Source organism: Anomalospiza imberbis, unplaced genomic scaffold, assembly GCF_031753505.1.
Source record: "Anomalospiza imberbis isolate Cuckoo-Finch-1a 21T00152 unplaced genomic scaffold, ASM3175350v1 scaffold_96, whole genome shotgun sequence".
Taxonomy (NCBI): domain Eukaryota; kingdom Metazoa; phylum Chordata; class Aves; order Passeriformes; family Viduidae; genus Anomalospiza; species Anomalospiza imberbis.
The window spans coordinates 211,104-238,799 of record NW_027100582.1 but is presented as its reverse complement, the minus strand read 5'-3'; the positions used below and the strand labels follow the sequence as shown (position 1 = coordinate 238,799).

General features: G+C 55.2%; 1 long non-coding RNA gene across 1 annotated transcript; it reads left to right on the top strand.

Moving 5' to 3' along the window:
* The first annotated feature begins 812 nt into the window (after window positions 1-812).
* LOC137468008 (uncharacterized) lies at window positions 813-26,520 on the top strand. The gene is made up of 3 exons (XR_010995696.1): window positions 813-891; window positions 25,751-25,852; window positions 26,295-26,520. It is a non-coding gene; the product is annotated as an uncharacterized lncRNA (long non-coding RNA).
* Window positions 26,521-27,696: the final 1,176 nt, after the last annotated feature.

The window sequence follows — 27,696 nt, the reverse complement described above, 5'->3', positions numbered from 1 at the left end:
TCTCAGGGCAGATGGATTCAGGAAAATTTTACCGGCTCCCTTCTCAAGCCCTGAGGGATCCCACAGGATCGCTGTCAGTGGGAGGAAGGAGCATTTAGCTGTCCATCTTCCTCCCGTGTACAATGCCAGTGTGTGCTTCCGTGTGCTCTGTGCAGCCACGGAGAAGAGCAGAGAGGGAAGGGGCCGGGCCCAGGGCTGTTCCCCGGGGCTGTGCCTTTCGCAGCTCCTTTGCTGGCCCCAGGGAGCCTGAGCTGCTCCTGCTGCTGCTGCCAAGCCCTGGCCCAGGCTGGGGCTGGGTTTAGAGCTGCTGGCAGCTCCAGGGAGTCCTTTCTCCCCTGACTGCCCTGCAAGGGGCTCCTTCCATCCCAGTGTGGGGCCACTGACGGCACGTGGTCCCCCTGCCCCTGCTCCTGAGTGGAAGGCAGAGCTGAGGGAGTGCCTTGGAGGGCACCAATCACCCAGGGGCACTCACTGCCACTCTGGCCCGAAGGAGAATCTTCAGCAGAGTCACAGGAGCTGCTCTGTCCTGCCTTTCTTTGCAGCTGAACCTGTTGCTAAAAGTTATCTGGCTTCCCAACCCACGTTCAGGATTGAGCCTCTGGGAGATGGTGAGGGTAGGTCAAGGCCTTTCCCCCTGGGAGCGCCGCCAGCTCAGAGCCCAAAGCTCGGCCAGGGGGCCATGGCTGTAGGTGCCAGGACAGAACCATGCACGTGTGTGCCCTCGCCCTGCGCCATCCCCTCACGAGTTCTCCTGCGGCTCCGTGCTGCCAGTGCAGATCTGCAGAGATGACAGGAGCTTCTGTGGCTGTTGAGTTACAGGTGTGTCTGCAGGGAGGACTTTCCCAGGTCCTTTGGTGGATGTTGCACGCAAGCCCAGCTCCCGTCGCAGGGGTGAGTAGCGTGTCCCTGCTGACCCCACAGGCTAAACAATGATTTTGTAGGATCCATTCCTGGGAAACTGAACTCCTTTCTGTTAAGGTTCTTCAACAGGATACAAGAAACCCAAAGGAGAGAAGGAATTGCTTGACTTAAACTATGTCCTGAAAGTTGTGGTGAAGGAACTGCGGAAAGGACAAGGTGTGTCTAGGTCCCTGGGCCTTTCCCTGGGACTCAGCAGCCGGGGGCTTTCCCTGCACATCTGGACACGCCGTGCCCGGCACAGCGGGAAGGGATCCAGGGCAGCCTGGCTGCCCTGCTGCTGCTTTCACGGCCTGCAGGGCTGTTTGCCAGCCTGGCCTGGCTGCAGCTTCTCCCCAGCCTCTGCAGGAAGGCATTTGGCACCAGCTGACAGGGAGCCCAAACTGCACCATGGGCCATGCACTCCCTGAGATCCCCTGCAATTTCCCAGTCCCCAGGAAGATCACGAGGGGTGGTGGTTTGGAAAAGAGAGAGCCCTGTCACAGCCCCAAGTGCCCGGGCCTTATCCCGATTCTTATCCATGTCTTTGACAAGTATTGCCTCCTGAAGTTTCCACCTTCCCGATGTGTAATGGCGCCATCTGATCCAGCTGTGCCTCTTCCTTTCTCAAGGGATGGACAGAGAGGCTTTATGGAAGGCAGCATTTCCTGAAGGGAGGGAGGCGATTCCAGGCATGGGCACAGTCACGGGAGGTAATTGCTGTGCTGGGCTCAGCCCTTGGTGAGGCTGTGTGGCAGAAGCTCTTCCCCAAGGCCCTGACCTGTGTGAGAGGGTCTGACTGTTCCTTGGCCTGCCTGAGCTGACCGAGCAGAGATAGGCAAGAAGGGAGAGTTGTGGCCCTGCCTGCTGCAGATTACCTCAGGGATTTAGTGACGGTTTCCTCTGTGGGAGGGACAGAACCACCATGGGCCCCGGGCAGGTCCAGCCACTCCTCCAGGGATGTGGCACAGGGCCTGCAAAGAGGGTGGAGAGTTGCCAGGAGCCAGTCCAGAGCTCCCCAGGCCCCTGTGCATCTTTGGCCATGGCCATTCACATCTGGCTCCCATGGCCTTACCCGACCCCCTCGCAGTGCCCATTTCCCTGAGGCAGAGGGGGACTCCAGCACACCATGGAAATGGTTCTGATCTCTGCTCCTCTCTAGATTGGGATCGTGACATGGCTTATCTGGGAGGCCTAGCAAAAGACAGTGTGAAATCCATGGAAAATTCTGCAGGCAAGTTCTCAATGTCCTTTTCCTGAGAGAATAATCAGTGTCAGTGTGGCAAGACCTCACTCATGTACCATTTACCTTAACGGTCTGAAGGTTGTTGAGACTGGGAAAATGTGCCCTGCTCCCTTCTTAAGCCCTGAGTGATCCCACAGGATCGCTTTCAGTGGGAGGAAGGAGCATTTAGCTGTTCATCTTCCACCCGTGTTCAATGCCAGTGTGTGCTTCCATGTGCTCTGTGCAGCCACGGAGAAGAGCAGAGAGGGAAGGGGCCGGGCCCAGGGCTGTGCCCCAGGGCTGAGCCTTGGTGCAGCCTGAGGATCTCCTACATGGCCACGGGAGCTGTTCTGTCCTGCCTTTCTTTGCAGATATCCCTGTTGGTGAAAGTGATCTGGCTTCCCAACCCACGTTCAGGATTGAGCCTCTGGGAGATGGAGAGGGTAGGTCAAGGCCTTTCCCCCTGGGAGAGCTGCCAGCTCAGAGCCCAAAGCTGGGCTGCAGGTGCCAGGACAGAACCATGCACGTGTGTGCCCTCGCCCTGCGCCATCCCCTCACGAGTTCTGCTCAGGCACAGCAGCTGTTTGGAGGTGGGAGGGTACTGGCCCAGTCTCAAAAACCCCGATGTTTTTCTGATCGTTAACCATGACTTTGAAAAGCTTTGCCTCCTGAAGATGCCCCCTCCCTGAATGGTGGATGGTTCCATCTGATCCTGCTGTCCTTTTTCCTTTCTCAAGTGATGGACACAACATCTCTGCAGAAGGAGGCGCATCCCGGAGGAAGCAGTGGCTCAGTGCCCACCTCTGCTGGAGGAAGGAAGGCGCTGCCAGGCACGGGCACAGGCACAGGAGGTAATTGCTGTGCCGGGCTCAGCCAGGCTCAGCCCTCGGCAGGGCTGTGTGGCAGCAGCTCTTCCCCCAGGCCCTGCCCTTGCACGGCCCGGCAGCAGCCAAAGCTGGAGGCACCTCGGCTTTGAGGCCTCTGGAGCTCGTTCCCAGCCCAGGGGAATCGGGACTCGGGCACCAACGCCCCTCCCGCGGCAGCTGCTCCCGCAGCTGGCCCTGAGCGCCCAGAGGCCCAAGGCACAGGAGCAGCCCCGAGCGGGAGCCCTGCTGCGAGCTCAGGGCCAGAGCCAGCCCTGGCTCCTGACTGGGCAGGGGCTGCACTGGCTCCTGACAGGGCCTGACTCTGTCCCCTTGGGCTGGGGGAGCTGTCACGGGGCAGGGAGGGCCAGGGCTGGCAGGGGCTGCTCAGGGATGGGTTTGGCCCGTGTCCCTCCAAGCAGCAACTGCCCAAGCAGCTGCGCTGGCCCCGGGCTCTCCTCCCGGCCGGCTGGGCTTTGCTGGGTGGCACAGCCTGTGCCGAGGGGCGGCAAGGTGCCTGCAGGCCCCAGCTCTGGGGGAAGCAGAGGACGTCCTGGCCGTATCCACCATGCTGCCAGCTCAGCAGTGCAGCACAGCGCGGGCTCACGCTCCCCATTGCTCCCACAGATGCAGCCGGCACCACAACACGGGTTCCCGATTCCCAGAATGGCCTCAGACATGGCTGCTATTGGGAAACACACTGTTTGCTACAGTTAATGGCAGGTCTGCTTTTTTTGGAGCTGGTCTTTATTTTATGCTGTGTTGGAATCTGGTGTTGCTGGAAGAGAAAATGGTGAGTGTTTATATCACCTCTCCCTCAAACAGCTTCTTTTAAAAGGCTAATATAGATGGGAAACATTTCCAGTGAGGCTGCAGTGGAGTTGTGGCCGGTCCGTGGTTGTCCAAAGAGCTCTGCTGAGGGTTCTGCTGCTGCCCAGTGCTTTCATTGGCCTCTTCATTGCTGGGCCTTGTCCTGGGGGGCCCGCTGGGGCTGCAGCCAGTGCTGGCTCCCACTGAGGCTGCCTGGCCAAGAGCAGCCCCAGGGGCACAGGGCGGAGGCAAGGCAAGGTGGGGAGGAGAAAGAGCGGGGACGAGATTGCCCTTGAAAGGCAGACGCGCTCTGGGGCCCGCTCCTGGCCAGGGAGCCTGCCCAGAGCCGTCCCCTGCTCGCCGGGGCCTTGAGGGGCAGCTGTCCAGCTGGGCCAAGCTGTGCCAGCCGCTCCAGCCGTGCTGGGGAGCCTTGCCAGCTCTGGGCCCTGCTGTGCAGGAGGGTCCCAGTGTGCCACTGGCAGCCGGGGGCCTCAGCCGCTCCTCTCTTTCCACAGTCACCCCTCTGGACAGGAGATGGAAGAGGGTGGCTGCACCTCACTCCAGACAGCCTGAGCAGCACCTCCAGCAGTAATAAGGGCCTGGTCAGCCCTTTCAAGTGTTCTGAGAAGAGGAGCCCAGAACATCCGTCTATGAGGAAACCTGCTGTGACCCTGTAGATCCCTCTGCCAGTTCTCTCCCCATAGGTGTACTAGTCAGTGTTTTCATGGTTTATGTGTTCGTGTCTGTCCTGGGGTGACAGGACATTTTCATGCTTTGTATCCCAACCGTGTATTCCTGTTCCCGTGCTCTCAGTTTGTTTTGTCTATAGCCGTGTCCCTCCCCCGGCTGTTTGCTCTGGCTTGCTGCTGCTAGCTTTAGGCTTGCTTGGCTTGCTTTGCTTGCTTTGCTGTCTTTTTTTTTTTTTTTTTTCTTGTTTTGTTTTGTTTTTTCTTTGCTTGCCTTATTTTGCCATTTTTCTGTTTTTGTTTTTCCCTTCCTTCCTTCCTCCCCTTCCCTGAAGACATCGGACCTGCTTGGGACCTTGATTCGGGAACGTCAAGGACCTCCTCCGGAGTCTGCATTACAGAGCTCAGCACCCTCCTCAGCAGACTGCCCAAGCCGTTCGGCCTCTCTCGGACTGGTGAAAACGTTTGTTGTCATCTCGGGCTGCTTTTCTTGTGCTGGGGAGTGGTTTTTTTTGTTCTTGCTTAATAAACAAGTTTTTTCCACTTTTCCTCCGAGGAAATTCCTCCCGAACCCGGTGGTGGGGGGGAGGAGTTGTGGAGGTTTGTTTCCTTTAAGGGGCTCCTTTGGAGATTTCCCTCTAATTTGTCCTAAAGCAGGACAATGTCTTATGTGGTTTTGCAATTGCTTAGTTAGTTATCTAATGTTAGTCAGTTCAGTTGGTTCGTTCCATGTACCCCTATTTCTGTCCCTCACAGCTGGTATCTCCCAAGTTGTTTACCCCAAGGTTTCCCTCCACTTGCCTGTCCCTCCGCCTGCCAATCTGCTGCTCCTCCCCAGTTATCCTCATAGAGCGATGCCAGTCTGAGTGGCAGAGCCCAGCCGCCTTGTCAGTCTTTATCCCCCCACCCAGTTTTCCCAGAATGTTGCCTGTCAGTTACCCTCTACCCCACAGATGATTTGTCCCTGAGACCTTGTCCCTCCCTTGTTTAGTCCCCATTGGTTGCTGTCTGTCCCACACTCCTCCCCAAGATTTCCCCCCCGGTTGTTCCCAGCGCACTCCTTTACACGCCTGCACCCTTTATGAGTTGTTACAGAGTATTGTTTCAGTTGGCACTTGCCCCTGACCCCCGTCAGGAATAAAGTTTCCTTGGCAGGTCACACAAGTGTCCTCCTCCTCGTTTCTTTGTTTCGGGATCCTCCTCGTTCACCCTGGCAGCTTCCCCCACGCAGCTGCCCACACCCCTACCAGCCGCTCGCATCTGAGACTCTGGAGTGGCCACTCTCGTGGCTCTCCCCGGCCCCCAAAGGGACCTGCTAGCCGGTGCCATCCCGTCTCTGTGGCCGCAGCCTGGGAGCGACACATGGGTATCCCCAAGCTGCAGCCATCTGTTTTTGATCTCCCTCTGTCCCATGCCAGCCCATGCCCAAGTGGTTTTAGAAATCCCAGTGTCAGCCCAGCACCCTCCAGCCTTGTTGAGACCAACATGGCCCTTCCTCTGCCCCTGAGCCCCCTGGCCCTGCCCTCTAAACACCACTGAAGGTAACCCCCCGCCCCTGCCGGGGTGGGTGATGGCCCCTTCTTCTGTTGCAATAAGGAGATGGGGCTGTCACCCCAGTGCCCGGGTGGTACCACCAGCAAAGCCCAGCCGGCACCAGCCCTGGCTGAGCACCATGCCCACGAGCAGCCGTGGATGCCCACGGTGAGGGCAGGCAGGAGCCAGGCAGAGGCTGCTGTGAGCAGCAGCGGGGCCCCGAGGGGCTGGGGCAGCCCATGGGGCAGGCAGCAGCATGGGGCTCCTGAGAGAAAGCAACCCCATTTTGTCTTTGTTTTTCATTTTTGGAAATTAGAAATTTTTAGAAATATTTCAAAATATATTTTCTGCAGAGAGACGCCCCAAATATTTCTTCCGATTACTATAGTAGTTAAGGATTTTACAAGGTAGTTTTAGAATCTTGAAAAAGAGACCCCATTTTGTCTTTGCTTTTCATTTTTAGAAATATTTGGAAATATTTTTTGAAGAGAGAAATCCCCAAATGTTTCTTCCCTTTTTCCACAACACCTTCATATTTTTGAAAGTAGTGTTACAGTTCTGGAAAATCGGCTCCACTTATACACTAAAAAATTAAAATTGCATTTAATTGGTAATCTTTACACTGGGAAGAACTAAGGCACCCCAAGACACCAAGCCTGCTGCAGAGGCTCTTTTCCCATGGGAGCTTTTTTACCTAGCCACAACCAAACTATCTAAAACCTTTTCCCAGATATTTCCTGAGATTTCTGACAAGCTCAGCTCTTAGTCTTCAGAGGCAAACTTTGAGCACAGTGGGAATCTCTTCAAGTCACCATCTCTGCTTCTGCAACAACTGCCTCAGTTCTAGAGCAGGGGCTTCTCTCAGCTTCCTGCTGGCCCCGGGCTCTCCTCCCGGCCGGCTGGGCTTTGCTGGGTGGCACAGCCTGTGCCGAGGGGCGGCAAGGTGCCTGCAGGCCCCAGCTCTGGGGGAAGCAGAGAACGTCCTGGCCGTATCCACCGTGCTGCCAGCTCAGCAGCGCAGCACAGCGCGGGCTCACGCTCCCCACTGCTCCCACAGATGCTGCCGGCCCCACAACACTGGGGGATGCCCAGGAGGGAATTGGTTTCTGTCAGGGAACACGCTGCTGGCTAGGGTTAATGGCAGGCCTGGCTTTTCTATGGCATGCAGGTGATGGGGGGACCCCTGTAAGGCTGGCAGACGACCGGGCTCCATCATGGGGCCCACGAGGTGGCGGGGGGTGTTGTGGGTGCAGGGTTTTGCAGTAAGACATGCGGGGCTTTGGGTCCTTTGTAAGCAGTGCACGTGGCAGGGGTTCCTCATGAGGTTCTTAGGCGATTTGGGATCTCTGCTGTGGCATACATGTGACTGGAGACTTCTGTAAGGCTGGCAGGGGCTTGAGTTCCTCGTCATTAGCGTGGCGGGTTAGTGCTCGCCGTCAAGGCCTGGAGAGGAGCTGAGTCCTTCCGAAGGTGGGCAGGAGGCTGGGCTCTTCTGTGAGGCACACAAGGCTGGCTTGGGGTTTCTGCTTTGGTGTGCACGGATTCCTCGTGAGGCACACAGGGCTCTTTTGGGGTCTCTGCTTTGGTGTGCAGGGATCCCTCAGGAGGTGTGCACCGGGGTTAAACTAGAGGGGGTTTTCCAGTTTTCTCAGCACAGCAAAGGGACACTCCCGGTCGAGGTGCTGCAAAGTCAGCAGGAAGCTTCCTGCAAAGCCTTGGGCCCGGCCTGCGGGTCCAGCGGGCGATTGGAGCCCATCCTTGGGGGCCGGGCGGGGTTTCCAGTATCCAGGGCACCCTTGTCGGGCCAGCTCCGGCCCCGGCGGTGAATGGCCGCGGCCCCGGGCTCCGATGGGGCTGCTGAGCAACGCCGGGGGCACGACAAGGGCCTCGCTACGCCCTGGCCTTGTGCTGCAGCCAAACACCTTTACAGCCACGGCGGTTCTCTGGGGCACAGGAGGCTACAAGTCAGGCCGTGCCTTCTCGCACTGACGAAGGAGCTCCTTGCATTGCCCAGTTCCCTAAAGCACGCAGGGAACCCAGCACAGCATGAAAACGGTTCTGGACTGCGCTCCCGTCTACACTGGGATCGAGATATGGATTGACTGAAAGTGCTGGCTGGTCACAGTGTGAAGATCATGGTGCATGCTGGAGCAACTTCTCCATGTCCCTTTCCTGACAGAACAATCACGGATTATTAATTCTGGCCAAGAGCAGCCCCAGGGGCACAGGGCAGAGGCAAGGAAAGGTAGGGAGGAGAAAGAGCGGGGACGAGATCGCCCTCGAAAGGCAGACGCGCTCTGGGGCCCGCTCCTGGCCAGGGAGCCTGGCCAGAGCCGTCCCCTGCTCGCCGGGGCCTTGAGGGGCAGCTGTCCAGCTGGGCCAAGCTGTGCCAGCAGCTCCAGCCGTGCTGGGGAGCCTTGCCAGCTCTGGGCCCTGCTGTGCAGGAGGGTCCCAGTGTGCCGCTGGCAGCCGGGGGCCTCAGCCGCTCCTCTCTCCACAGGAGCGCCTCTGCAGCTTCACAAGACCGGCCAAAACCTTCAGTCAGGGCAAACTGTACCTGTCATCCTGCATCTCTAAGCCCATGTCCATTGTCCCTGCCACATGTGTATTATTATTGCTCAGGACATGCTGCCACCACCACCACCCAGAACAAGACCCTCTGTCCCCGATTGCGCTGGCCCTGTTCACCAGCCAGGACAGGAGGCGCAGCCCTCCTGACAGGGAAGGGCCTGAGTCCAGCAACGTCTTTGTGCTTCAGCTCAGGTGTCTGTGTGCTGCCACCAGCACTGGCAGAGCTGCTTGTCTGGGCACGGCCAGGGTGGGCAGGCAGCAGCCCCACATGGGGCTCCTGAGAAAAAGGGACCCCATTTTGTCCTTGTTTTTCATTTTTACACATTAGAAATTTTTAGAAATATTCAGAAATATTTTTTGTAGGAAAAAATCCTTAAATAGTTCTTCCTTTTTTCCACAAATCTCAGTATTCTTCAAAGTAGATTTAGAATTCAGAATAATTTAGAACACTTTTAAACTTCTAGAATAAAGACTAAAATTACATTTAATTGGTCATCTTTACTCTTAGAAGAACTAATTCATCCCAAGACACCCAGCATACTGGAGAGGCTCATTTCCCACTGGAGATTTGTACCTTGTGGCAGCAACCAACTTAAAACCTTTTCCCAGTTGTTTTCAGGGATTTCTGACAAGCTCACCTCTCAGTCTTCAGAGGCAAACTTTGAGCACAGCGGGAATCTCCTGCTGTGCAGGAGGGTCTCTCTGTTCCAGCTGCAACTGGGGCCTCAGCTCCTCCTCTCTCAAACGGCGTCCCTCTGCAGCTTCACAGGAACGGCCAAACACCTCAGTCTGGGAGAACTGGACCTGTCATCCTGCATCTCTGTGCCACACACTAAAGATACCACACACTAAATTGCACTCGAGATCAACAGAGGGGGGGAGAGGCCCAAGCAACACCTCAGATGAGGTTGAGCAAAGCTTTATATGGCTTCCATTTTTTGAATAGCTCATTTGCAGAACCTAATCCTCCAGTTTTTAGGCACTTTTCAAATAGCACACAGGCAAAATTGGAAGAAAATCCTCCAGTTTTAATCAGAAACCCTGAGACAGGACAAATTGAAGGACCATTGCCACTAGCAACCTGGGGCAAAGGCTATGCTTGTGTTTCCACCGGTGCTGGACTTAAGTGGGTCCCAGCAAGAAACGTGAAACCATATCACACACAAGAGCTCACCGACAATTCCACGAGCAGGGAAACGAGCACACCGACGTGAGCCGCACAGAGACTGTGGTTCATGCCAGACATTCCCTGTTCAACACACAAAAACTACAAATCTTGAGTTTTATGTGGATGCTTGGACTGTGAAAATTGTTAATATCACAGAGCTCTTTTGGCAGAAGCGTGGTGTGCGTCGTGTTAAAAAGAATCCAACTATATCCAAATTTGTAAAAATTGACTGTTAGAGGGTCAGTTTAGAGCCTTAGAGTTAGCCAGTCCCTAAACAAATACTAAAAGATTTGTGTGAGAACCATATGAGAAAGCTTTTACCAAAAAGCAGCTGAACAAGAACATAGAGTTTGATCAAATGATATACTGGCACTTATTTGTTTTACTTACTTACTTTTACAGTGCAGCTATGTCTGTAGATCAGCTAAAAATGAATGTTTAGGTTGCTTTAGCCAAGTCAGCAGGCTCAGACACCACGTCTGACCAATTGGAACCCAGACAAACCCTTTGCGACCCGTTTAGTCAGTGTACCGATACCAGTTAAGAGTGGCCAGTAGCTGATTGTGACAAATATTAATGTGAAGCTACCAACGCGACAAAGCACATAATCAATTAACATCCTTAGGCCCCTGATCTTCTTAAAGCACCCCCTGAACCTCAAGTATTCGAAGTTCTTGCTTCTTTAGCAATAGAATTTTGTGCTGAGTTTCAGTACCAGGGAGATCCACAATTAAGTGTTACGCCCCATCATCCTGGATACACAGCAGCTCAAGTTTGTGGTGCAATTGCACTACCCCAGTGCCCTCTAAGGGTATGAGTCCCCACAGCAACTGCCAAAAAGACATTGGCTCATTTATAGAAATCGAGCCTAACAGGGCATTCCCTGAAAAGTTAAAGGCAGCCCACGTACCCATGTAGCATCAGACAGCTCACTGAAATTGCACCTACCTAATGGCAAAAAATTATCAAGAGAAAACATAGAAAAAAAAAGATTTACCCATCATTATAAAGAAAACTGTAATAACAATTTCAGTCCCTGGGGCCCTGCAAAACGAATTACAGCAGCTTTATTTCTACCTCAAATTGCCTCAAGTAAAGCATTACAACTATTCTACCAGTTAGGGCGTTAGTCAAGAAGTCAGTACTTACTTCCATTACAATTAGTGACATCATGACAGATGTTAGTGCTGTCAAACATACAACCTTACAAAACAGAACCACCATCAATTTTCTTGTACGAGCATATAGACATAGTTGTGAAGATTTTGAAAGACTGTGGTATATAAACTTATCTGACCATTCAGTGTCCATCCACAAACAACTTCAGAAACTGAGAGATTTGACAAATCAAATGAAAATAAATGCTAGATCATAGTTAGACGACTTGTTGGAAGGATAGAGTTTGACCCCTTAGCTGAAAGTGCTTTACCACGTAAGTTTACATGCATTGTGATTATTGTCATACCAGTGTTAGTGCTAGTGCCTTATGTACTTCACTGTGTACAACAAATGATGAACAAGACCACCAAAGAAGTTTTTTCTGTCCAAGAGAAAGGGGGAAATGTGGGAAATGGATTTGTAGAAAGTTCTCAGGGCCTGACAGAAGGCCCACACTCTATGCATCTATATACAAACTCTGAGGTAAGAAATGCTGACTTAGAAATGCCATGGAATAGGACATAGAGATTGTTAAGAGAGAAATAGAGCTAGAAAAAACTTTCAATAAATGGCCTTACAAATAAGACTAGATGCTTTAGAGAAATAGAACTATGAAAGATGCATTGTATTTGGACCCACAAGGGGTAGTTTTAGATGACTGGCTTTAAGGCATCTACAGCATGGCGTGGCAAAAAGCTGATAGGCCAAGAAATGCTTATAGTCTTTTGTAATTAAGAACGAGTCAGCTTCTGGGTGTGATAGTGTGAATCATAACATCTGCAATGTTTCACTCTTCTCATGAGACTGAAAATGGAATAAAAGGTTTTAAAACGCCCCTCAGTTACCCCATCTCTGGGTCAGAAAAGAGCATTGCCTGACACTCCTCCAGTGGCATGTCCAGGAAAAGCCGGAAGCCATCAGTACGTGCTTGCCTTGAGAAAAATGGAATGAGGCTGGACTCAGAAGGAAGTCCTTCATAGCCTGAGAGATGAGCTCAGAGCCTGACAGAGACTGGGCCGGCGGCACCCCCGGATCTCTTACGAGCAGAGTGGGGATTTGCCCCCCAGGCCTCATCTGTTCACCCAGGGACACATGGTGAACGCACACACACAGGAGATGGCTCAGCCCTGTTGCCGCTCCCTGACTGTCATGTTTGGATCCCTCAAAAGGCATGCCGGGGCTTTGGGTCACCTCTGTGCTGTGCAGGGGGCTGGGGACACCCAAAAGTTGTGCAGGGAATTTGAGGTACCGCCAAAGGTGTGCAGAGGGCGAGGGACACCTGCAAATTGAGCAGGGGTTGGGGGTCTCTTGTGAGGCACAAAGGGGGATTTTAGGGTGGCTGAGGACACCCATAAGATGTGCAGTGGATTTGGGTGCCACCAAAAAGCATGCAGCTACCCTGATGGCTTGTGTTGCATTATTTTTGTAAGCTACGGCATCAAGCCCTTCACTTTTTCAATACAGACCAAAGATCAGGACAGCCCACAGCGCAGACTCAGTGTCAGCGTGGCAGGGCTGCTACTGCCTGCAATAGTGGGAATCACCCACATGAGTTGAATTTTGGACTTGACATTGCTGTTGCATGTAGAACCACAAAATGTCTCATTTATTCAATGCTGTATAATGCAGTTCTTGTGAAAAAATCTATATTGCACAGAGCTTCCGGGAGGGACATACTCTCCTCCCTGGAAGGGCACCTCTTGAGATCCACTTCCACTAAATCCAGCCGCAGCCTTGAGGTCACAGCAGGCTCTGAGGTCACAGAGGTGCCAGAGCCCCGTGGTTGCACAGCACCACAACGACCGAGCAGTCAGTCCTTGAGCACAACTGTTGCGGCAGCAGCGGCGCTGGCAGCAGTGGTGCTGACACTGGGACAGCGGTGTCAGGACAGCGGTGGCAGCAAGAGCTGCGGGACTGGCAGAGGGCAAGGCAGCATGGCCCTTGCTCTGCGCCTCTTCCTCCTGCTCCTCCTGGCCGTGGCCCTGCCTGCCAGGGCTGCCCAGGCTGCTCCGCTGCAAGCGCGGGGAGCAGGTGAGCCGGCAGCCTGGCTCCCCTTTCCCGGGACAGCGCTCCCTGCTCCCCGGGAAGCGCTGGGGGATGATTTGCCCCTGGGCTTTAGAGAGGGTTTCTGCTGTGGGAGGTAGAGAGACCCTGGGGACCCTGGGCAGCCCCATTTTCCTCTCCAGAAATGTCACACAGGGCAGGGAAAGAGGGTGGGGACTGATCAGGAGCCAGCCCAGAGCTTCCCAAGCCCCTGTGCAGCTTTGCGCATGTCCATTCAAATCTGGATCCCTTAGCCTTACCTGACCCCCTTGCAGTACTCAGTTCCCTAATGCAGAAGGGGATCCCAGCACACCATGGAAATGGGTCTGGTCGCTGCTTCCCTCTAGATTTGGATCGCGAATTGAATTATTTGCAACTGCTGGTGAATGGCACTTTAAAGGTCATGGAGAATGCTGGAGGGAAGTTCTGAATTTCCCTTTTTACTGACAGAATTATCAGAGTCAAGGAGGCAAGAGTTCACTCATCTGCCATTTTCATTTTCATTAAGGTTAAGTCAGGGTTGAAGGATTCTGGAAGCCTTGGCCTGCTCCCTTTGGGAGCCCCGAGTGATCCCACAGGATCGATGTCGGTGGGAGGAAGGAGCATTTACCTGTCCATCTTCTTCCCGTGTGCAATGCCAGTGTGTGCTTCCGTGAGCTCTGTGCAGCCACGGAGAAGAGCAGAGAGGGAAGGGGCCGGGCCCAGAGCTGTGCCCCGGGCCTGAGCCTTGGTGCAGCCTGGAGGATCTCCAACAGCGCCACGGGAGCTGTTCTGTCCTGCCTTTCTTTGCAGCTGAAGCTCTTGGTGAAAGTGATCTGGCTTCCTAACCCACGTTCAGGATTGAGCCTTTGGGATATGGTGAGGGTAGGTCAAGGCCTTTCCCCCTGGGAGAGCTGCCAGCTCAGAGCCCAAAGCTCGGCCAGGGGGCCATGGCTGCAGGTGCCAGGACAGAACCATGCACGTGTGTGCCCTCGCCCTGCGCCATCCCCTCACGAGTTCTCCTGCGGCTCCGTGCTGCCGGTGCAGATCTGCAGAGATGACAGGAGCTTCTGTGGCTGTTGAGTTACAGGTGTGTCTGCAGGGAGGACTGTCCCAGGTCCTTTGGTGGATGTTGCACGCAAGCCCAGCTCCCGTCGCAGGGGTGAGTAGTGTTTCCCTGGTGACCCCACAGGCTGAGCACTGGCTTTGTGGGATCCATTCCTGGGAAACGGAACTATGTTGCCCTAAGGTCCTCCAACGGGAAAGAACAAAGCTACAGGACACAAGAAACCCCATGGGCCATCTGAACACATGAGGCAAATCCTGAAGGAAATGCTGCCAGCCGGACAAGGTGTGTCTATGTCCCTGGGCCTTCCCCTGGGATTCAGTAGCCGGGGGCTTTCCCTGCACATCTGGACACGCCGTGCCCGGCACAGCGGGAAGGGATCCATGGCAGCCTGGCTGCCCTGCTGCTGCTTTCAATGCCTGCAGGGCTGTTTGCCAGCCTGGCCTGGCTGCAGCTTCTCCCCAGCCTCTGCAGGAAGGCATTTGGCACCAGCTGACAGGGAGCCCAAATGGCAGCATGGGCCTGAGATCCCCCACAATTTCCCAGTCTCCAGGCAGATTAGGAGGGGTGCCTGTACGGAGAAGGGAGGGACCTGGCCCACCCAAAAAGTTTATAGGGATTTCCTAATTCTTAACCATGTCTTTGGCAAGCCTTGCCTCCTGAAGTTGCCATCTTCCCAGTGGGGAACAGCCCCACCTGATCCAGCTGTCCCTTTTCCTTTCTCCAGAAGTGGATGGAGAGGCTGTGCTGAAGGCTGAGTTTCCCGGAGGAAGCAGTGGCTCATTGGCAGCCTCTGCTGCAGGAAGGGAGGCGATGCCAGGCACAGGCACAGGAGGTAATTGCTGTGCCTCTGGGCCTGCTGAGCCCTGCTGAGGCTTGAGCTGCCCTCTCTGCTGCTTGGCAGTGCGGGCACAGCCTGGACAAGACCGGCACAGCCCAGAGGAATTGTTATGCTCAGGGCACTCGGGTACTGAGCAGTCCTGCTGGGGTCCCTCCGTGGGAGAGATGTCCCTAAACCTGGGAGAGACTGCACGGGGTGCCAATAGTGGGTGCAAAACTCCAGTGTGTCCTGAGAGGGACTGGCTATGTGTCCTGTTGGGTCAGGGGAGCAATTCCCGGGGAAAGAGGAATAGAGACAGAGAAGAAGTTCAGGATGGAGAGAGAGATGGCAGGAGGGAGGGAGGGATGATTATGGTGCTACCTGCTGCATTTTTTCACTGGTGCTTTAGCAAGACTTTCAGCTGTGGGAGTGAGTGAGCCCCTGTGCCCCCTGGGCTGGTCCAGCCACCCCTCCAGGGATGTTGCACTGGGCCTACAAAGAGGATGGAGAGTGACCAGGAGCCAGCCCAGAGCTCCCCAGGCCCCTGTGCACCTCTGGCCATGTCTATTGCCACCGGGCTCCCACAGCCGTACCCAACTGCCTTGCAGTGCCCAGTTCCCGAAGGCTGAAGGAGACCCGTGCACACCATGGAAATGGTTCTGATCTGTGCTTCTTTCTAGATTGGGATCGCCGATTGCATTATCTGGATGCCCTGCTGGATGATGCCCGGAAACTCTTGGAGAATGCTGAAGGCAAGATCTCCATGTGCTTTTCCAAACAGTGTCAATGCCCTAGCATCACTACAGGTGTCAGGACAGAACCATGCACGAGTGTGCCCTCACCCTGCGCCATCCACTAAGCGCTCCTGCGGCTCAGGCCTGTTTGGAAAAGGGCCAGCCCTGGCCCTGCCCCAAAAGCGAAGACATTTTCTGAACCTTCTGCATATATTTGACAAGCATGACGTCCTGAAGATGCCAGCATCCAAATCAGGATCTCTTCCATCTGATCCTGCTGTCCTTTTTCCTTTCCCAAGTGATGGACCAAACATCTCTGCAGAAGGAGGCGCATCCCGGAGGAAGCAGTGGCTCAGTGCCCACCTCTGCTGAAGGAAGGAAGGCGATGCCAGGCACAGACACAGGCACGGTCAAAGGCACAGGAGGTAATTGCTGTGCCGGGCTCAGCCAGGCTCAACCCTCGGCAGGGCTGTGTGGCAGCAGCTCTTCCCCAGGCCCTGCCCTTGCACGGCCCGGCAGCAGCCAAAGCTGGAGGCACCTCGGCTTCGAGGCCTCTGGAGCTCGTTCCCAGCCCCGGGGAATCGGGACTCGGGCACCAAGGCCCCTCCCGCGGCAGCTGCTCCCGCAGCTGGCCCTGAGCACCCAGAGGCCCAAGGCACAGGAGCAGCCCCGAGCGGGAGCCCTGCTGCGAGCCCAGGGCCAGAGCCAGCCCTGGCTCCTGACTGGGCAGGGGCTGCACTGGCTCCTGACAGGGCCTGACTCTGTCCCCTGGGGCTGGGGGAGCTGTCACGGGGCAGGGAGGGCCAGGGCTGGCAGGGGCTGCTCCGGGATGGGTTTGGCCCGTGTCCCTCCAAGCAGCGACTGCCCAAGCAGCTGCGCTGGCCCCGGGCTCTCCTCCCGGCCGGCTGGGCTTTGCTGGGTGGCACAGCCTGTGCCGAGGGGCGGCAAGGTGCCTGCAGGCCCCAGCTCTGGGGGAAGCAGAGGACGTCCTGGCCGTATCCACCGTGCTGCCAGCTCAGCAGCGCAGCACAGCGCGGGCTCACGCTCCCCATTGCTCCCACAGATGCAGCCGGCACCACAACACATGTTCCCGATTCCCAGAAGGGCATCAGAACGGGTGTCTGTAAGGGAACAGGCTGCTGGCTAGGGTTAACGGCAGGCATGCTTCTTTTGGAGCTGGTCTTTATTTTATGCTGTGTTGGAATCTGGTGTTGCTGGAAGAGAAAATGGTGAGTGTTTTGTTCATCATTCCCTCAAACAGCTTCTTTTGAAAGCCTAATGTAGACAGGGAATGTTCCCAGTGAGGCTGCAGTGGAGTTGTGGCCGGTCCGTGGTTGTCCAAAGAGCTCTGCTGAGGGTTCTGCTGCTGCCCAGGGCTTTCATTGGCCTCTTCATTGCTGGGCCTCGTCCTGGGGGGCCCGCTGGGGCTGCAGCCAGTGCTGGCTCCCACTGAGGCTGCCTGGCCAAGAGCAGCCCCAGGGGCACAGGGCGGAGGCAAGGCAAGGTGGGGAGGCGAAAGAGCGGGGACGAGATTGTCCTTGAAAGGCAGACGCGCTCTGGGGCCCGCTCCTGGCCAGGGAGCCTGCCCAGAGCCGTCCCCTGCTCGCCGGGGCCTTGAGGGGCAGCTGTCCAGCTGGGCCAAGCTGTGCCAGCCGCTCCAGCCGTGCTGGGGAGCCTTGCCAGCTCTGGGCCCTGCTGTGCAGGAGGGTCCCAGTGTGCCACTGGCAGCCGGGGGCCTCAGCCGCTCCTCTCTGCACAGGAGCGCCTCTGCAGCTTCACAAGACCAGCCAAACACCTCAGTCTGGGAGAACTGGACCTGTCATCCTGCACCACCTTACCAGTGTCTATTGTCCCTTCCACCGCTGCATTACGAGCCTATTGATGGAAGTACACTGCAACTACCACCCAGAACAGGACCCTCTCTCCCAGAAGGGACTGGCCCTGCTGTCCTGCCAGGGCAAGAGGTGCAGCCCTCCAACCAGGGAATGGTTCGTCAGAAAAGTTATACTGACTGCTAAAAATGTAGGAGGTTTATTAAAAATTTATTAAAAATACAACCGGAGACTGAATAGGTAAAATATTAGAGTGCCCGGCGTAGAGGATTTTCCCCGTCCATGTGCTCATCCACCCAATGGATGTTTTGCCTTTTAATTATTTTGCCCTTCTTAAAGTTCTGTCCATCAACTCCTTTTTTACTGTCCAGTGGTGGAGTTTACTTCCTTACATCTCAATTGGAGCTCAGGTGCTGCTCTTGTAACAAGGTGACCCTCTTCAATGTCCCGAACTCAGGTCGCTCCATGAGAACAACACAAAGGGGGGATAAAACAGAACTCTGTAAAACTTCTCTTAACATACATACATTATATTTGTCTTTTACTTGTGAGAGTCAACTATCACATTACTCATCTGTCACAGGCTTGATTCCAGCAACATATTTGGGCTTCAGCTCATGTGTCTGTGTGCTACCTCCAGCGCTGGCACAGCTGCTTGTCTGGTGGACAGGCAGCAGCCAGGCATGGGGTTCCCGAGGCTAACAGCAACCTCATGTTATCATTGTTTTCATTTTGAATCATTTAGATAAGTTTTTCATTTGTAGCATCTAATAAAAGTTTTTCATAGAATGGAGACCCCAGATGTTTGTTCCACTTTACTTCAAGAGTTCTGTGTTTGTCAAAGGAGTTTTACAGTTGCAGATACCTAGAATCTTCTGACACTTTGGCAATACAAACATAAAAATTGCTTTTAATTCATACTGTTTACTCTTGCACAGCTGGGACAAGACCAGCCCAGCCCAGAAGAATTGTCATGCCCAGGGCACTTGGGTACTGAGCAGTCCTGCTGGGGTCCCTCTGGGGGAGACACGTCCCAAAACCTGGGAGAGACTGCACGGGGTGCCCAAGGTGGGGAAAGGGCAGAGGGCGAGAGCAAGGCTCCAGTGTGTCCTGAGAGGGCCTGGCTATGTGTCCTTGGGCTGGAGGAGCTGTCACAGGGCAGGGAGGGCCAGGGCTGGCAGGGGCTGCTCAGGGATGGGTTTGGCCCGTGTCCCTCCAAGCAGCGACTGCCCAAGCAGCTGCGCTGGCCCCGGGCTCTCCTCCCGGCCGGCTGGGCTTTGCTGGGTGGCACAGCCTGTGCCGAGGGGCGGCAAGGTGCCTGCAGGCCCCAGCTCTGGGGGAAGCAGAGAACGTCCTGGCCGTATCCACCGTGCTGCCAGCTCAGCACTGCAGCACAGCGCGGGCTCACGCTCCCCACCGAACCTGTAGAGCTTCAAAGCAAGACAGGAACACATGCCCTGAATCCACTTTGATGAATCTCAAGGATTTTCTGCTCGCAGCATGGACACAAGCAGTGCACGATAGGTACAGCATAGACTCTGTTCACTGTGTCACTTGCCATGGCCTCTTTCACAGTCATATCCTTCCCCCTTCACATGTCCTGCCAAACACCTAAGGGAGAACTGGACCTCTAATCGCACATCTCCATGCCCATGCGTAATGTCCCTGTCACAGCTGCTTTATCAACTTGCTGCTGTGCGGATGCTGCCACCAGCCAAACAAGGTCCTCTACCCCTGAAGGCACTGGCCCCGCTCTCAGGCCCTTACTGAAGGTGAGTAGGGCTTGGCCCAACTCCTCTGTTACCATAAAGACATGGAGCTGTCACCCCAGTGTTCGGGTGGTACCACCAGCAAAGCCCAGCCGGCACCAGCCCTGGCTGAGCTCCATGCCCAGGAGCAGCCGTGGATGCCCACGGTGAGGGCAGGCAGGAGCCAGGCAGGGGCTGCTGTGAGCAGCAGCGGGGCCCCGAGGGGCTGGGCGAGCCCATGCTGAGCGTCCCTGGGCTGAGGGCCCATTTCCTTCAGTGGGATCATCTGGGCCTGCAGCTCCTCCAGTGGCATGCCCAGGAAAAGAGGGAAGCCATCAAGAGCCTGTGAGTCACAGGGACGGGGTGTGGCTTCCTCCCTCCTTGGGTAGCGGGCTGGTTAAAAGAGGCCTCTAGGGAGCGCGGCGAACAGGAGCGGGCAAACAGGGCTGTGGCTCGCCTCTGAAGGGCAGTTCGCGAGGCAGTTGGCACAGGCAGGGCAAGCAGGAAGGGTTGCAGGTTTTCTTTCTAGTCAGGTTTACTGTGTGTTGTTTGCAGCGTTTCTGTTGGTTGATTGGTTTTGGGGTTACTGGTAGTAATGGTTTTTACGTGATTGACAAGTGTAGATAATACGAGTGTATGTAATCAGATGGAACCCTCCAAAAAGGATGCATCTGTCCAGACCCATTCCTGTGCAGAGTGTTTGAGCTCAGCGCTGGATTCAGGGGGCGTTGTGGAGAAAACCTGCCTGCGGTGTGAACAGGTGAACAATCTCCTTTCACTGGTGGCCGAGCTTAGGGAGCAAGTTGAAAGACTCAGGAGTATCAGCGAAAGAGAAAGGGAAATAGATTGGTGGAGTTCAGCCCTTCCATCCTTAAGGGAGGCCCAGCAAGAGTCAGAGGACTCCCATGCCTCTCACTGTCAGGCAATAGAGGGGCACCTGGTAGATGAAGGAGAGTGGGAATGGGTCCCTGCCCAGGGAGGGTATGATAAAAATTCCTCCCGACCCCCATCCCTTAGCCAGGTGCCACTTCAGAATAGGTATGCGCCCCTGGATCTAGAGACTCAGCCAGATGATTTAGAAGAAGCTTATCTGCCCAGTGAGCCTCCCAGTTATCATTAACCTATAAGATGGATCTAATATCAAAAAGATAAGAAGGGTAATAGTAGTGGCTGATTCCCTTCTGAGGGGAGCAGGGGGCCCCGTACGTCGACCGAACCCACCCCACAGGGAGGTCTGCTGCCTCCCTGGGGCCCGGGGACGAAAGATCACTGAGACACTGCCTGGGCTGATTCAGTCCTCTGATTATTACCCACTGCTGATACTCCAGGCTGGCAGCGATGAGATTGAAAAGAGGAGTGTCAGGACAATTAAAAGGGACTTTAGGGCACTGGGACAAGTGGTTGATGGGACGGGGGCACAGGTAGTCCTTTCCTCAGTCCCTTTGGTGGCTGGGAAAAACGGTGAAAGGAACAGGAGAGCTCAAACTATCAATGAGTGTTGCAAGGGTTGGTGTCATCAGCAGAACTTTGGATTCTTTGATCATGGGGCAACTTTTATGGCACCTGGCCTGCTGCAACCAGATGCTCTCCATCTCTCTGTTAAAGGCTGAAGGCTTTTAGCTGATGAGCTAGCAGACCTTGTTGAGAGGGCTTTAAACTAGGTTTCAAGGGGGAAGGGGATATAGCTGGGCTCTCTGGAAGCAGGCCCAAGGATGGTAAGCCTGAGTTAGGGATGGAATCAGCAGCCCAGCTGAGGTGCATGCACACCAATGCACACAGCATGGGCAACAAACAAGAAGAGCTGGAGGCCATGGTGCAGCAGCAGAGCTGCAGAGCTATGCTATGATTGCCATCACAGAAACAGGGTGGGATGACTCACATGGCTGGAGCACTGCCCTGGATAGCTACAAGCTCTTCAGGAGAGACACGAGAGGGAGAAGAGGTGGAGGGGTGGCCCTTTATATTAGGGAGGCTTTGGACACCATGGATATTGGAACTAATGGCAGAATGTTGAATGCCTATGGTAAGAATTAGGGGGAAGGCCAACAAGGCTGACATCCTACTGAGAGTCTGTTATCATCCACCCAGGCAGGAAGAAGAGGTGGACAACTCATTCTATGAGAGCTAGAGAATGTTTCAGGATCATCAGCCCTTGTTCTTGTAGGCGACTTCAACTTGCCAGACATCTGCTGGGAACTCAATACAGCAGAAAAAAAGCAGCCCAGGAAATCTGTAGAGTGTGTGGAGGACAACTGCTTGTTGCAGCTGGTGGGCGAGCCCCCCAGGGGAGGAACTATGTTAGATCTGCTGTTTGCAAATGGAGGTGGACTGGGGAGAGATGTGGTGGTTGGAGGCTGCTTGGGCCACAGTGATCATGAAATGATAGAATTTGTTGCATGGCAAGCTGATCTGTAGTCAGCATTAATCAAGTTATAATAAGCAGTCCAGCTCAGCTCCGTGTACCGGCCTCTGTGTTTGACTGGCAGAAGCACACAGCCAGTGGGAGCTCTCCTAGGATGCAGGCATTGTATAGGTTCAGAGTCTCGGGGCACACAGATAGACCAATGAGCTGTCTCGACCTGGGAGCTTTGAATGGGCTATAAAAGAAAGCTCCGGACAATAAACAAGGCTGTTTTTCTGAGGAAACACAAGTGGTCTGCCTTATGTTATGTCTCAGACATGGGAACACCGTGGTATCAAGATGTCTTGCTATTTTGTGAAATCAAGAGGAACGTCAATAAGACTTTTACATTGGACTTCCAGAGGGCAGACTTTGGCCTGTTTCGGAGACTTGTTCAGAGAGTTCCTTGGGAAGCAGCCCTTAAAAACAAAGGAGTCCAGGAAAAGTGGGCATGCTTCCAAACAGAGATCTTGAGGGCACAGGAGCAGGCCGCCCCTGGGTGCCGAAAGATGAGTCAACGAGGTAAATGCCCAGCCTGGATGGGCAAGGAGGTTTTGGAGGAATTTAGGAAAAAAGGGAGGATGTATCATCTTTGGAAGGAGGGTCGGGTCTCTCCGGAAGAATTTAAGGGGGCTGCTAAAGCATGTAGGAAAAAAAATTAGGGAGGCCAAAGCTCAGTTTGAACTTAAAATGACAACTTCTGTAAAGGGTAATAAAAATGTTTTTACAAATACATCACTGGTAAAAGGAAGGGTAAGACCAACCTTTGTTCTTTATTAGATGTGGGAGGGAACTTAGTAACTGCAGATCAGGAGAAGGCAGAGGTGCTTAACGCCTTCTTTGCCTCAGTCCTTAGTGGGAATGACTTGTCCCCAGGACAGCTGTCCTCCTGGGTTGGTTGATGGAGCCAGGGAGCAGAATGGGCCCCCTGTTATCCAGGAGGAGGCAGTCAGAACTGCTGAGCTGTTTAGACGTTCATAAGTCCATGGGAACAGATGGGATGCAGCCCAGGGTGATGAGGGAGTTGGCAGATGAGCTTGCAAAGCCACTCTCCATCATTTACCAGCAGTCCTGGCTCACTGGTGAGGTTCCAGATGGCTGGAAGCTGCACAGTGTCACACCCATTCACAACAAGGGCAGGAAGGAGGATCCTGGTAATTACAGGCCAGTCAGCCTGACCTCAGTACCCGGTAAGGTCATGGAACAGTTTATACCGAGTGTCATCACACAGCATCTACAGGATGGCCAGGGTATCAGACCCAGCCAGCAAGGGTTTAGGAGGGGTAGGTCATGTCTGACCAACCTGATCTCCTTTTATGACCAAGTGACCCACCTGGTGGATGCAGGAAAGGCTGCGGATGTTGTCTGCTTGGACTCCAGCACGGCCTTTGACACTGCCTCCCACTGCACACTCCTGGAAGAGCTGCAGCCCACGGCTGGGACAGGAGCACTCTGAGCTGGGTTCAGAACTGGCTGGATGGCCGGCCCAGAGAGTGGTGGTGAGCGGTGCTGCATTCCAGCTGGCAGCCAGCCAGCAGTGGTGTCCTCCAGGGCTCTGTGCTGGGGCCAGCTCTGTTCAATGTTTCTATTGACCACATGGATGAGGGGATTGAGTCTTTCATCAGTAAATCTGCAGACAACACCAAGCTGGGAGTGTGTGTCGATCTGTTGGAAGGCAGGAGGGCTCTGCAGGGAGACCTGGAACGGCTGGATGGATGGGCAGAGTCCAGTAGGATGAAGTTTAGTAAGTCCAAGTACCCACTCCTGCATTTTGGCCACAATAACCCCCTGCGGCGTTATAGGCTGGGGACGGTGTGGCTGGGCAGTGCCCAGGCAGAAAGGGACCTGGGGGGAACTGGTCGACAGCCGGCTGAACATGAGCCAGCAGTGTGCCCTGGTGGCCAAGAAGGCCAATGGCTCCTGGCCTGGATCAGCAGGAGCAGGGAGATCATTCTGCCCCTGTGCTTGGCACTGGTCAGGGCACACCTTGAGTGCCGTGTCCAGTTCTGGGCCCTCTGTTTGGGACGGACATTGACACACTCGAGCACATCCAGAGGAGGCAACGAGGCTGGTGAGGGGCCAGGAACACAAGCCCTGTGAGGAGCAGCTGAGGGAGCTGGCGGTGTCCAGCCTGGAGAAAAGGAGACTCAAGGGTGGCCTTATCACTCTACAACTTCCTGAAAGGTGGCTGTGCCCAGGTGGGGTTGGGCTCTTTCTCCAGGCAGCAACTGACAGAACCAGAGGACACAGCCTCAAGCTGCACCAAGGGAAATATAGGTTGGACGTTAGGAAAAGGTTTTTCACGGAAAGAGTGATAAAGTACTGGCATGGCCTGCCCGGGGAGGTGGTGGAGTCACCGTCCCTGGACATGTTTAAAAAAACACTGGACGTGGCACTCGGTGCCATGATTTAGTTCAGGTACTGGGTCATGGGTTGGACTCGATGATTTGAAGGTCTCTTCCAACATGGTCATTCTGTGAATTTTGTATGAATTCTGTGAATTCTGAGCAGCTTCAGGCACACAGCCTGACCAGCAATGTCAGCAGGCAAAACAAAGGTTTTGCTGAGAAATGGCCCTTTGATGAAACAAAATATTTACAGTCAGGGCAGTCCGCTTGTATAGATGGGGGTACACTCTGGGGGTACAGCCAAGGCCATGAGGTCACAGCAGGCTCTGGGGTCACAGCAGGCTGAGGTCACAGCAGGCTCTGAGGTCACAGAGGTGCCAGAGCCCCGTGGTTGCACAGCACCACAACGACCGAGCAGTCAGTCCTTGAGCACAACTGTTGCGGCAGCGGCGGCGCTGGCAGCAGTGGTGCTGACACTGGGACAGCGGTGTCAGGACAGCGGTGGCAGCAAGAGCTGCGGGACTGGCAGAGGGCAAGGCAGCATGGCCCTTGCTCTGCGCCTCTTCCTCCTGCTCCTCCTGGCCGTGGCCCTGCCTGCCAGGGCTGCCCAGGCTGCTCCGCTGCAAGCGCGGGGAGCAGGTAAGCTGGAAGCCTGGCTCCCCTTTCCCGGGATAGCGCTCCCTGCTCCCCGGGAAGCGCTGAGGGATGCTATTCCCTGGGGCTTTAGGGAGGGTTTCTGCTGTGGGAGGGAGAGAGACCCCGGGGACCCCGGCAGCTCCATCGTCCGCTCCAAAATGTTATACAGGACAGGGAAAGAGGGTGAGGTGTGACCAGGAGGCCCCCAGAGCTTCCCAAGCCCCTGTGCAACATTGGCCATGTCCATTCAAATCTGGATCCCATAGCCTTACCTGACCCCCTTGCAGTGCCCAGTTCCCTAATGCAGAAGGGGATCCCAGCACACTATGGAAATGGGTCTGGTCGCTGCTTCCCTCTAGATTTGGATCGCGAATTGAATTATTTGCAACTGCTGGTGAAGGACACTTTAAAGGTCATGGAGAATGCTGGAGGCAAGTTCTGAATTTCCCTTTTTACTGACAGAATTATCAGAGTCAAGGAGGCAAGAGTTCACTCATCTGCCATTTTCATTAGGGTTAAGTCAGGGTTGAAGGATTCTGGAAGCCTTGGCCTGCTCCTTTCTGGAGCCCTGAGTGATTCCACAGGATCGCTGTCAGTGGGAGGAAGGAGCATTTAGCTGTTCATCTTCCTCCCGTGTGCAGTGCCAGTGTGTGCTTCCATGAGCTCTGTGCAGCCACGGGGAAGAGCAGAGAGGGAAGGGGCCGGGCCCAGGGCTGTGCCCCGGCCTGAGCCTTGGTGCAGCCTGAGGATCTCCTACAGCGCCACGGGAGCTGTTCTGTCCTGCCTTTCTTTGCAGCTGAAGCTGTTGGTGAAGGTGGTCCAGCTTCCCAACCCACGTTCAGGATTGAGCCTTTGGGATATGGTGAGGGTAGGTCAAGGCCTTTCCCCCTGGGAGAGCTGCCAGCTCAGAGCCCAAAGCTCGGCCAGGGGGCCATGGCTGCAGGTGCCAGGACAGAACCATGCACGTGTGTGCCCTCGCCCTGCGCCATCCCCTCACGAGTTCTCCTGCGGCTCCGTGCTGCCGGTGCAGATCTGCAGAGATGACAGGAGCTTCTGTGGCTGTTGAGTTACAGGTGTGTCTGCAGGGAGGGCTGTCCCAGGTCCTTTGCTGGTTACTGCACGCAAGCCCAGCTCCCGTCGCAGGGGTGAGTAGTGTTTCCCTGGTGACCCCACAGGCTGAGCACTGGCTTTGTGGGATCCATTCCTGGGAAACGGAACTATGTTGCCCTAAGGTCCTCCAACGGGAAAGAACAAAGCTACAGGACACAAGAAACCCCATGAGCCATCCCAACACATGAGGCAAATGCTGAAGAAAATGCTGCCAACAGGACAAGGTGTGTCTATGTCCCTCAGCCTTGCCCTGGGACTCAGCAGCTGGGGGCTTTCCCTGCACATCTGGACATGCCGTGCCCGGCACAGTGGGAAGGGATCCAGGGCAGCCTGGCTGCCCTGCTGCTGCCTTCACGGCCTGCAGGGCTGTTTGCCAGCCTGGCCTGGCTGCAGCTTCTCCCCAGCCTCTGCAGGAAGGCATTTGGCACCAGCTGACAGGGAGCCCAAACGGCAGCATGGGCCTGAGATCCCCCACAATTTCCCAGTCTCCAGGCAGATTAGGAGGGGTGCCTGTACGGAGAAGGGAGGGACCTGGCCCACCCAAAAAGTTTATAGGGATTTCCTAATTCTTAACCATGTCTTTGGCAAGCCTTGCCTCCTGAAGTTGCCATCTTCCCAGTGGGGAACAGCCCCACCTGATCCAGCTGTCCCTTTTCCTTTCTCCAGAGATGGAAGGAGAGGCTGTGCTGAAGGCTGAGTTTCCCGGAGGAAGCAGTGGCTCATTGGCAGCCTCTGCTGCAGGAAGGGAGGCGATGCCAGGCACAGTCACAGGAGGTAATTGCTGTGCCTCTGGGCCTGCTGAGCCCTGCTGAGGCTTGAGCTGCCCTCTCTGCTGCTTGGCAGTGCGGGCACAGCCCGGACAAGACCGGCACAGCCCAGAGGAATTGTTATGCTCAGGGCACTCGGGTACTGAGCAGTCCTGCTGGGGTCCCTCCGTGGGAGAGATGTCCCTAAACCTGGGAGAGACTGCACGGGGTGCCAATAGTGGGTGCAAAACTCCAGTGTGTCCTGAGAGGGACTGGCTATGTGTCCTGTTGGGTCAGGGGAGCAATTCCCGGGGAAAGAGGAATAGAGACAGAGTAGAAGTTCAGGATGGAGAGAGAGATGGCAGGAGGGAGGGAGGGATGATTATGGTGCTACCTGCTGCATTTTTTCACTGGTGCTTTAGCGAGACTTTCAGCTGTGGGAGTGAGTGAGCCCCTGTGCCCCCTGGGCTGGTCCAGCCACCCCTCCAGGGATGTTGCACTGGGCCTACAAAGAGGATGGAGAGTGACCAGGAGCCAGCCCAGAGCTCCCCAGGCCCCTGTGCACCTCTGGCCGTGTCTATTGCCACCAGGCTCCCACGGCCTTACCCAACTGCCTTGCAGTGCCCAGTTCCCGAAGGCTGAAGGAGACTCGTGCACACCATGGAAATGGTTCTGATCTGTGCTTCTTTCTAGATTGGGATCGCCGATTGCATTATCTGGATGCCCTGCTGGGTGATGCCCAGAAACTCTTGGAGAATGCTGAAGGCAAGATCTCCATGTGCTTTTCCAAATAGTGTCAATGCCCTAGCATCACTACAGGTGTCAGGACAGAACCATGCACGAGTGTGCCCCCACCCTGCGCCATCCACTAAGCGCTCCTGCGGCTCAGGCCTGTTTGGAAAAGGGCCAGCCCTGGCCCTGCCCCAAAAGCTATGACATTTTCTGAACCTTCTGCATATATTTGACAAGCATGACGTCCTGAAGATGCCAGCATCCAAATCAGGATCTCTTCCATCTGATCCTGCTGTGCTTTTTCCTTTCCCAAGTGATGGACCAAACATCTCTGCAGAAGGAGGCGCATCCCGGAGGAAGCAGTGGCTCAGTGCCCACCTCTGCTGGAGGAAGGAAGGCGCTGCCAGGCACAGACACAGGCACGGTCAAAGGCACAGGAGGTAATTGCTGTGCCGGGCTCAGCCAGGCTCAGCCCTTGGCAGGGCTGTGTGGCAGCAGCTCTTCCCCAGGCCCTGCCCTTGCACGGCCCGGCAGCAGCCAAAGCTGGAGGCACCTCGGCTTCGAGGCCTCTGGAGCTCGTTCCCAGCCCC